At 37.1% G+C, this 11,590-nt stretch overlaps 2 long non-coding RNA genes across 3 annotated transcripts; both read right to left on the bottom strand.

Moving 5' to 3' along the window:
• Positions 1-362: 362 nt before the first annotated feature.
• On the bottom strand, positions 363-5,586 carry LOC125553751. The gene is made up of 3 exons (XR_007304182.1): positions 4,055-5,586; positions 3,439-3,561; positions 363-2,555 (listed from the first exon to the last, which is right to left on the bottom strand). It is a non-coding gene; the product is annotated as an uncharacterized LOC125553751 (long non-coding RNA).
• A 170-nt stretch (positions 5,587-5,756) lies between these two features.
• LOC125522435 lies at positions 5,757-10,669 on the bottom strand. 2 transcript variants are annotated; one of them, XR_007289771.1, is made up of 5 exons: positions 10,162-10,669; positions 9,622-9,744; positions 8,647-8,743; positions 7,013-7,115; positions 5,757-5,921 (listed from the first exon to the last, which is right to left on the bottom strand). It is a non-coding gene; the product is annotated as an uncharacterized LOC125522435 (long non-coding RNA). The 2 variants fall into 2 exon arrangements; XR_007289783.1 differs by lacking the exon at positions 7,013-7,115.
• Positions 10,670-11,590: the final 921 nt, after the last annotated feature.

Raw genomic sequence — 11,590 nt, 5'->3', positions numbered from 1 at the left:
AAAGAGAGGAAACGACTGACAACAGTTTTCGGAGACCAAAAACGTTCGACAATTTGGCCGACTATATTGTCGCTGTAGTTATCTGTTGGGCTATCAAACGAACTCCGAATGAGATGAAACTTGGCAGGCGGCCTAGCTACACTATAATAAGACCACACGCCAACTTTCAACCCATTCCAAAAACATTTTCCGGCCACTTATAAAATAATATTTCGGACGTGCAGTGGACGTGTGCAAGTGTGACTGGGCTCAGAACGAACAACAGACGAAACTGGGAACCCGGACGAATTCAAGTTTTGAAAACATGATGATGCAATGTGGATGATGACATGACAAGATGCGACACGCAAGAAAAAGAAAAGGAAACAACAGCGAACAACTGTCAGACACCTGGCGCAACGGTCTCGAGGCGTCACAACGCCCAAGAAGCCAAAACTTTTTTCCATGTACTACAACACAAGTGAGATCGGGCACGATCCATATCATGCTCCACGTGAGACTAAACACCATGACAAAGTGTGATGGATGCAAAAAGGGCATGATTGGACGGCATCCGAGAGCATGGCAAACACCACACCAAAGTGCAATGGATGCAATCAGGGTAGGATCGGACTGTGTTGAAGAGCATCATGATGGACAAAGTACATCCAGAAGTTCGCTCCATAGATATAGGGCTGCTTTTTGCGAGAGATCCAGGAAGCAAAATCTGCCCGACAAGTAGACCACCTACAATATAGAAATCTGCCGATGCCGTGATGAAACAAACAATGCAACGCAAATCAGCCAAAACTGTGACAGAACATGTCTCAACGCCAGCCAAACCTTCTGAGTTGCCGCCACAATGAAACAACCGCTGCAACGCAAATCAACCAAAACTATGACAGATGTCACAACGACAGGCAAACCTTCTGAGTTGCTATATCTCCTGAATAATCAAGGTTCCTAAATATTATTTAGTGAATTCACTTACTGAGGATAAAATCTATGAGATATTATCAATTGACAAACAATTTTCAAATGGTTTTGCAGCCAAAGCACCATGGCGTGTAAGAATCTTAGTGCCTTAACAATGATAGGACAAACGACACTCAAGTGAAAGTACGAGAATATATATTCAATCAATCCTCCGACTGATGAGCATATGAGCTTCGATGGATGAAAATGTTTATATATTTACTCCCCCCGTTTCTAAGTATAATCCTTTTAGATATTTCAATACGGACTACATACGGATGTATATAGACATATTTTAGAGTGTAGATTCACCCCTTTTGCTCCGTATGTAGAACATATTAGAATATCTAGAAGGTATTATATTTAGGAACAGAGGGAGTATATATTTACATGCTGATTGTTCTATTGTTTTGAACCACAAGTGCTAATATATTGTAAATGTTTGACAGGGCCAAGCAATGCATTTTACTATGACCCTAAAAGATCATGATACTATAAATGTGGAGGAGGTTGATACACAATTGTTGATCAAAGATAAAAGATAATTATGTTTATGCATTTACCATTTTAAAGTTGTGAAAGCAACAAAGTATCACCATTCGACCAATGAAATACAAAGGTAAGGATCATCAGAATGTTTTCCTGATTACTACTTCGAGTTTGCTTCCAAGGAAACTGTACAAGAACATGCCGGGAAAGATAAGCAATGCTCAGGTTTACCTATACTATATAGTTCCAAATAAGACTCAACTAACTAATCTTTCTAGCTATGGAGTAATTAATCACCAATTTTACACATGCTATTTTGGACTACTCGCCCAAATGAAGCATGTGGAATCAAGATGACAGGTCTGCACAGAAAATAGAAGAATAAAAATAAAAATGCTGATTTGGCATATTGGTGATGTGGAAGGCTGCATGTTGAGAGAATTGGGTGTATGGGCGATGAACTATTTAGGTATATACGCTGACAGAGTAAGTGTATAATAACAAAGACTTTAATTTGACTTCCATCATTGCATTAACATTAACTTTTCCAGCTTAAACTCTCCATGAGTGATAAAATCAGAGTTACACTATGGGGAAATTCTACTTATCTTTTGAATGAGAATGTAGTCGACAGCCAAACTATCCTTATTATGACATCAACAATGGTGGAGTTTAGCAGTAAGTCCAATAAAGTCACAACATCTTCTATTACTTTTAAAAAAGTTTTTCATGGTTAAATAGGACAGTGCCCAAAGTCAACCACTGCTGCAAGTATATACAGATCTAGATATATCTGCAACTCACAAACTTCTTGGCAGGTATGGAACACTATCTTTTATTATTTATGAACTAATGAAGCATGACTCATTTTTATTAACCAATGTAAAGTAATAGTTATACTTGACTAACTCCATATATGGAGACACTCACTAGAAGAAACTTCGCCAAAAATGACCGAGATAGATAGAAAAGTATGCAAGGTACACCAGAAGAACAAATGTTTTACCGAACTTACTGGAATGGCGCATGGAAACTACGCAAATTAGGTAAGGCATCAGACTTCTTCTAAGATATGATATCACCACTTTTCGAGAACAACAAGACTCTAAGACCTGTACGAACAATTGAGTTATATTAGTTATAACCTTATGGAGCCAACTTCGACTTAGTAATGTGTCTGAACTTCTTCAGATTTCTAACTTTAATTTTTTGCGTAACTTATTTAGGATTTTGCATGCATGCCAATATCTACAATAGATATGTTACAAAAATATATTTGATGTTGGTATATGTCATGTGGTGATAGTTTTCTGCACAAAATATAATTGTGTGGTAGGCATAGTATTCAACTCCAAATTAGTGGTTGTACAACTACTACAAGCTGCAATTTCTTTAATGAGGGTGATAAAAGAATCTTAATACATTTGTCTTGAACTTGATGAACTCATTGGATGGGAAATCCGAAGAAGCGCGGAAGATTATATGTTAATTATGTTGAAAGTAAGTAGTAAGACATACTATTTGTATTTACTGACATAGAGTAGGAATACTTGGCATCCATTAATATAAGGAAGACTTATTAGATAACAGTGGTATATTTATTTATTTATTTTCGAAAGCGGAGGCCAAAGGCCTCAATCAATTAATCAAGAAGAAGAGAATTGCCAAGTTAATCAGCAGAAAACTGGGCCAAAACTGTGATAACAGTAGTAACATAAGCACTATTAGACGCATGCCACATTGTAATTATTTGAATACATTGGGACATGCACTTTCATGAGTTTTATGTTCCTGGTAACAGTTCACCTCTCCCACGGTTTTTTCAGGTCAACAGAACAATGAGGAAAGCTAGCTCCAACATTATAGCCAGCACATGTGAAAAATCCATTGCATGAACCCATATTTCAGTTAGTACATGTAAGCCATCTTTCTTGGACTTAATACACATATAAGTAATATAACTTGCTAATACATGGCAATAAGAAATAAAAATACCTGTAGACAATCAGCAGCTATGTAGGACATAGGAATGATTCAAATCCGTAGCACCTTACATAGCTGGAAGCCGACAACACCAACAATGAGGAAGCCCATAGCTTGCCTCCACCTGCATACTCTCTATAGAAGAAAAGAGACTAATCACAAATGCATATTACTACTTTCTAAAACTGCTTTCATGTGTATATATGATTATATGGTAATAATCACAAAAAAGACTTACAATATTGGAATTATACATAGTAGATGGATATAATGAGTATGTTTTTGCTATATGAAGTTTCATATAATAATTATGGAAGTGTTGAAGAGACAATAATCAAAATCTAGGTAGAATGCCAACAGAACAATTTCCTAGAAAAATACAAGGGACATCCATAGCAAGTCAAGTAACTATAATCTTTATTGTATAACTAATCCTTACAAGAAAACAAAATGTACGAGGTTATCTCCTAAATTATAATTTAGCAGAACAAAAGAGCATATCATCCATATCTCTTTATTAATTTCAGTGTCAAATATGTAAAAGAAATTTACAAAGTACATATATACTGCCAGGCAAGAGGAGAACGCAGAGAGTATTGGGATAGTAGTAAGAGATTCATAGCCTCACATTCTGCTCCGCTCAGATGACGACAGAGAAAATGGTCGTCCAGCCCGACGACACATCTCTCACTCTTGGTGCCACGAGTAGGAGAGCAGATCACTGAGGAAGCTAACTAGTAGTTATCGCTCATATTCTCCCGTGGCCTCCCCGGTGGCCGGTCTGCCTCACTGGATCCAAACCGGCAAGATGCGACCACGCCGGTGGGCGGCGCAAGATGGGCGGCTTGAACGCCCGTCCCCTCCTCGCTCAGAGCTGGCCTAGCATCTCCTCCAAAGCTTCGGTGCTGGGCATGCCACCGATTTGGTATATAGCCAAACTTCCAAGACTACCACGATAGAGCACAGAAAGGGAAAGAGGATCTATTTTCCCTTTTAGAACAGAAGATGTAGAGACGGGAAGCAAGTTGACCAATTAGCCTCCGTTTCCAAATGAAGTTGACCAATTAACCCATTGTGACTTGTGGGGAGCGACCGAAAACAAATAATCTGGAGTGTAATATTTTGTAAAAGAAAATACTTACAACACTAGGTCGTGGGTCTGTTATATTACTGGACAATTTGATATCAGACTGATAGAGCATATAATGGAGCCAGGAATAAGATATAAATAATTTTTCCAATATAAACATATTTATATAATTTGGTTGTGCATTTGGGTACACAACGGTGATGACAAGTGTTCATGAAATATGATTTGTTTTTGAAAAATCGTAACAAACATTAATCAACAGTTACATTTTATTTTAGAAGCAAAATAGTAGGGGCTGTTGTCATGGTACGATAAAATATGAGCCTAATTTTGAGTGCATGCTAATTAAACCCAGACGATGGGCAAGATATTTGGATGCCATGTGATGCAATTTTTAAGTCCCCTTGGTCCGGCTTACTTTATCGTTAATAATTACATTGCCATAGATGATAAAGTGAAATAGGACCATTACGACCAAAAATAACGAACTCTAATGATTGTGATGTGGGTGAATGTTTTAGCAAAAAAGAAATTGCAAGCGACAAACCATTTAGATACGTAGTAAGACATTTTGGTTGTGCTCAAGATTATAATTCATATTATAACAACATGTGTGTATGAATTTGAAGTAATCACAATATACCGAACAATAAACACAAGCACAATGTTCGTAAAAAAACATAAGAACAGTATACCAACCAGGACAACGAAGGACGCGATGTGTAAGTATGAAAGATAAAGATCTAACATGAAAGACCATCATTTTAAACACCGAGATGACGACCCAAATAGTAAAATTTTCTTTACTTTTGTTGTTGCTACTCACCATCAACCCAATGATATTTATCAAAATATCTCGACCAGCATACAATTGAGTGTCAATATGTTGTGTATTTGAATTACATTGTAAGATAGTTAACCGTGTAATCAGATATATTTAGAAAGGAAATATAACACATAATAATCTAGCCGCGCAAATGCGCGGGTGACCCTTCTAGTTAACATATATGACGCTTGGCTAAACAACATGGCATTGCATAATTCACATATATAATGCCTTGCAACAAGATAGCATTGCATAATTCACATATATAATGTCTTGCAAAAGATGGCATTGCATAATTCACATATGTGGTAATTAGACACTAAACATGTGACATTCACACAAAGCATGTCTAAACTAAGCAAATGACATAGCAATGCAAGATACCATACGCATGATATGAGCAACATAACCCTGCCAAGTTAGAGCATGCACCTAGGGGGGATACGACTGGTCATCTGTCTCTGAATCCTCCTCTGAGGAGCTATCCGTAACCCGTAAGACATGTGCTTCGTCATATAGCATTGTCTGCTCTAAAGACCTTGTTTCCACTCCAGATTTTTCCATAACCGTGCTGAATGGCTGATGCACAGGAAGAGTAATTGAATGTACTAAAATTGTTGACAAATTTAATACGTAATAAAAAAATGATGGCATGATATAATTCACATATAAGATGACTGGCTAACCATGGTGGCATTGCAAAATTCACATATATGATGTCTGGCTAAACAAGATGGCATTGCATGATTCACATATACGATAAATAAACTAAACATATGGCATTCACATAAAGCATTTCTAAACTAAGCAAATGACATATCTATTATATAATTAAGACAAAAGGCAAACAAGCCATCACATTAATCCACATAGATTAAATTATCTCCACCGTTATTTTTTAAGGTAACGGATGAGATTTAAAGATATTATAAGTTACATACAACTATTGTAGGTACTAATATTTTGTTTGTCACGCACCACTGACACGCCTGTCATCCTGAACATGCCAGCCTTTTTAATGTGTCCGAGACAACCACAAATACCCGCCACACAAAAAGTATAGGTGTATGATATAGTAGTTGTCAAAGAAGAGTATACTATATGAAATCTACTGTTCACAATTCCAAATCTACACACAGACTCAACCAAAGAACTCCACGCGTGGTTGGAATTCCAAATCTATACACACGGACTCAACCAAAGAACTCCACTCGGGGTCGGCTAACACGAACAAATAAAGACACCCAGCTGGCCACGTCCAGCAATGCCCAAGAAGCCAAAACTTTTTTTCCAGGTACTACAACACAAGTGAGATTGGGCACGATCCATATCATGCTCCACGTGAGGCAAAACACCATGACAAAGTGTGATGGATGCACAAAGGGCGTGATTGGACGACATCCGAGAGCATGGCAAACACCACACCAAAGTGCAATGGATGCAATCAGGGTAGGACCGTACTGTGCTGGAGAGCATCATGATGGACAAAGTACATCCAGAAGTTCGCTCCATAGATATAGGGCTGCTTTTTGCGAGAGATCCAGGAAGCAAAATCTGCTCGACAAACAGACCACCTACAATATAGAAATCTACCGATGCCGTGATGAAACAAACAATGCGACACAAATCAGCCAAAACTGTGACAGAACATGTCTCAACGCCAGCCAAACCTTCTGAGTTGCCGCCATGATGAAACAAATGATGCAACGCAAATCAGCCAAAACTATGACAGATGTCATGATGCCAGGCAAACCTTCTGAGTTGCTGCCTCTGCTGAATAATCAAGGTTCGTAAATATTATTTAGTGAATTCACTTACTGAGGATAAAATCTATGAGATATTATCAATTGACAAACAATTTTCAAACGGTTTTGCAGCCAAAGCACCATGGCGTGTAAGAATCTTAGTGCCTTAACAATGATAGGACAAATGACACTCAAGTGATAGTGGCGAGAATATATATTCAATCAATCCTCTGACCGATGAGCATATGAGCTTCATGGATGAAAATGTTTATATATTTACTCCCTCCGTTTCTAAGTATAATCCTTTTAGATATTTCAATACGGACTACATACGGATGTATATAGACATATTTTAGAGTGTAGATTCACTCCTTTTGCTCCGTATGTAGAACATATTAGAATCTCTAGAAGGTATTATATTTAGGAACAGAGGGAGTATATATTTACATGCTGATTGTTCTATTGTTTTGAACCACAAGTGCTAATATATTGTAACTATTTGACAGGGCCAAGTAATGCATTTTACTGTGACCACTAAAAGATCATGATACTATAAATGTGGAGGAGGTTGATACACAATTGTTGATCAAAGATAAAAGAGAATTATGTCTATGCATTTACCATTTTAAAGTTGTGAAAGCAACAAAGTATCACCAGTCAACCAATGAAATACAAAGGGAAGGATCATCAGAATGTTTTCCTGATTACTACTTCGAGTTTTCTTCCAAGGAAACTGTACAAGAACATGCCGGGAAAGATAAGCAGTGCTCAGGTTTACCTATACTATATAGTTCCAAATAAGACTCAAATAACTAATCTTTCTAGCTATGGAGTAATTAATCACCAGTTTTACACATGCCATTTTGGACTACTCGCCCAAATGAAGCATGTGGAATCAAGACGATAGGTCTGCACAAAAAATAGAAGAATAAAAATAAAAATGCTGATTTGGCATATTGGTGATGTGGAAGGCTGCATGTTGAGAGAATTGGGTGTATGGGAGATGAACTATTTAGGCGACACTGACAGAGTAAGTGTATAATAACAAAGACTTTAATTTGACTTCCATCATTGCATTAACATTATCTTTTCCAGCTTAAACTCTTCATGAGTGATAAACTCAGAGTTACACTATGGGGAAATTCTACTTATCTTTTGAATGAGGATGTAGTCGACAGCCAAACTATCCTTATTGTGACATCCACAATGGTGGAGTTTAGCAGTAAGCCCAATAAAGTCACAACATCTTCTGTTACTTTTTAAAAAGTTTTTCATGGTTAAATAGGATATTGCCCAAAGTCAACCACTGCTGCAAGTATATACAGATCTAGATATATCTGCAACTCACAAACTTCTTGGCAGGTATGGAACACTATCTTTTATTATTTATGAACTAATGAAGCATGAATCATTTTTATTAACCAATGTAAAATAATAGTTATACTTGACTAACTCCATATATGGAGACACTCAGCAGAAGAAACTTCGCTAAAAATGACCGAGATAGATAGAAAAGTATGCAAGGTACACCAGAAGAACAAATGTTTTAACGAACTTACTGGAATGGCGCATGGAAACCAAGCAAATCAGGTAAGGCATCAGACTTCTTCTAAGATATGATATCACCACTTTTCGAGAACAACAAGACTCTAAGACCTGTACGAACAATTGAGTTATATCAGTTATAACCTTATGGAGCCATATTCGACTTAGTAATGTGTCTGAACTTCTTCAGATTGCTAACTTCAATTTTTTGCGTAACTTACTCAGGATTTTGCATCCGTGCCAATATCTACAATAGATATGTTACAAAAATATATTTGATGTTGGTATATGCCATGTGGTGATAGTTTTTTGCACAAAATATAATTGTATGGTAGGCATAGTATTCAACTCCAAATTAGTGGTTGTACAACTACTACAAGCTGCAATTTCTTTAATGAGGGTGATAAAAGAATCTTAATACATTTGTCTTGAACTTGATGAACTCATTGGATGTGAAATCTGAAGAAGCGCGGAAGATTATATCTTAATTATGTTGAAAGTAAGTAGGAAGACATACTATTTGTATTTACTTATATAGAGTAGGAATACTTGGCATCCATTAATATAAGGAAGACTTATTAGATAACAGTGGTATATTTATTTATTTTCGAAAGCGGAGGCCAAAGGCCTCAATCAATTAATCAAGCAGAAGAGAATTGCCAAGTTAATCAGCAGAAAACTAGGCCAAAACTGTGATAACAGCAGTAACATAAGCACTATTAGACGCATGCCACATTGTATTTATTTAAATACATTGGGACATGCACTTTCATGAGTTTTATGTTCCTCGTAACAGTTCACCTCTCCCACGGTTTTTTCAGGTCAACAGAACCATGAGGAAAGCTAGCTCCCACATATAGCCAGCACATGTGAAAAATCCATTGCATGAACCCATATTTGAGTTAGTACATGTAAGCCGTCTTTCTTGGACTTAATACACATATAAGTAATATAACTTGCTAATATATGGTAAAAAGAAATAAAAATACCTGTAGACAATCAGCCGCTATGGAGGAAGTAGGAATGATTCAAATCCGTAGCACCTTACATAGCTGGAAGCCGACAACACCAACAATGAGGAAGCCCATAGCTCGCCTCCACATGCAGACTCTCTATAGAAGCAAAGAGACTAATCACAAATGCATATTACTACATTCTAAAACTGCTTTCATGTGTATATATGATTATATGGTAATAATCACAAAAAAGACTTACAATATTGGAATTATACATAGTAGATGGATATAGTGAGTATGTTTGTGCTATATGAAGTTTCATATAATAATTATGGAAGTGTTGAAGAGACAATAATCAAAATCTAGGTAGAATGCCAACAGAACAATTTCCTAGAAAAATACAAGGGACATCCATAGCAAGTCAAGTAACTATAATCTTTATTGTATAACTAATCCTTACAAGAAAACAAAATGTACGAGGTTATCTCCTAAATTATAATTTAGCAGAACAAAAGAGTATATCATCCATAACTCTTTATTAATTTAAGTGTCAAATATGTAAAAGCAACTTACAAAGTACAGATATACTGCCAGGCAAGAGGAGAATGCAGAGTGTATTGGGAGAGTAGTAAGAGATTCATAGCCGCACATTCTGCTCCGCTCAGACGACGACAGAGAAAATGGTCGTCCAGCCCGACGACACATATCTCACTCCTGGTGCCACGAGTAGGAGAGCAGAGCACTGAGGAAGCTAACAAGTAGTTATCGCTCATATTCTCCTGTGGCCTCCTTGGTGGCCGGTCTGCCTCACCGAATCCAAACCGGCAAGATGCGACCTCGCCGGTGGGCGGCGCAAGATGGGCGGCTTGAACGCCCGTCCCCTCCTCGCTCAGAGCTGGCCTAGCATCTCCTCGAAAGCTTCGGTGCAGGGCATGCCACCGATTTGGTATACAGCCAAACTTCCAAGACTACCACGATAGAGCATAGAAAGGGAAAGGGGATCTATTTTCCCTTTTAGAACAGAAGATGTAGAGACGGGAAGCAAGTTGACCAATTAGCCTCCATTTCCAAATGAAGTTAACTAATTAACCCATTGTGACTTGTGGGGAGCGACCGAAAACAAATACTCTGGAGTATAGTATTTTGTAAAAGAAAATACTTACAACAATAGGTCGTTGGTCTATTATATTAGTGGACAATTTGATATCAGCCTGATAGAGCATATAATGGAGCCAGGAATAAGATATAAATGATTTTTCCAATATAAACATATATTAATATAATTTGGTTGTGCATTTGGGTACACAACGGTGATGACAAGTGTTCATGAAATACAATTTGTTTTTGAAAAATCGTAACAAACATTAATCCACGGTTACATTTTATTTTAGAAGCAAAATTGTAGGGGCTGTCGTCATGGTACGATAAAATATGAGCCTAATTTTGAGTGCATGCTAATTAAACCCAGACGATGGGCAAGTATTTGGTCGCCATGTGATACAAATTTTAAGTCCCCTTGGTCCGGCTTACTTTATCATCAATAATTACATTGCCATAGATGATAAAGTGAAATAGGACCATTACGATCAAAAATAACGAACTCTAATGATTGTGATGTGGGTAAATGTTTTAGCAAAAAAGAAATTGCAAGCAACAAACCATTTAGATACGTATTAAGACATTTTGGTTGTGCTCGAGAATATAATTCATATTAAAACAACATGTGTGTAGAATTTGAAGTAATCACAATATACCGGACAATAAACACAAGCACAATGTTCGTAAAAAAAACATAAGAACAATATACCAACCAGGACAACGAAGGACGCGATGTGTAAGTATGAAAGATAAAGATCTAACATGAAAGACCATCATTTTAAACACCGAGACGACGACCCAAATAATAAAATTTTCTTTATTTTTGTTGTTGCTACTCACCATCAACCCAATAATATTTATCAAAATATCTTGACCAGCATACAATCGAGTGTCAATGTGTTGT

The sequence above is a fragment of the Triticum urartu genome, chromosome 1, assembly GCF_003073215.2.
Source record: "Triticum urartu cultivar G1812 chromosome 1, Tu2.1, whole genome shotgun sequence".
Classification (NCBI taxonomy): Eukaryota; Viridiplantae; Streptophyta; class Magnoliopsida; order Poales; family Poaceae; genus Triticum; species Triticum urartu.
Note: the sequence above shows the minus strand (reverse complement) of the source record. Positions and strands in the feature narration are given on the sequence as shown.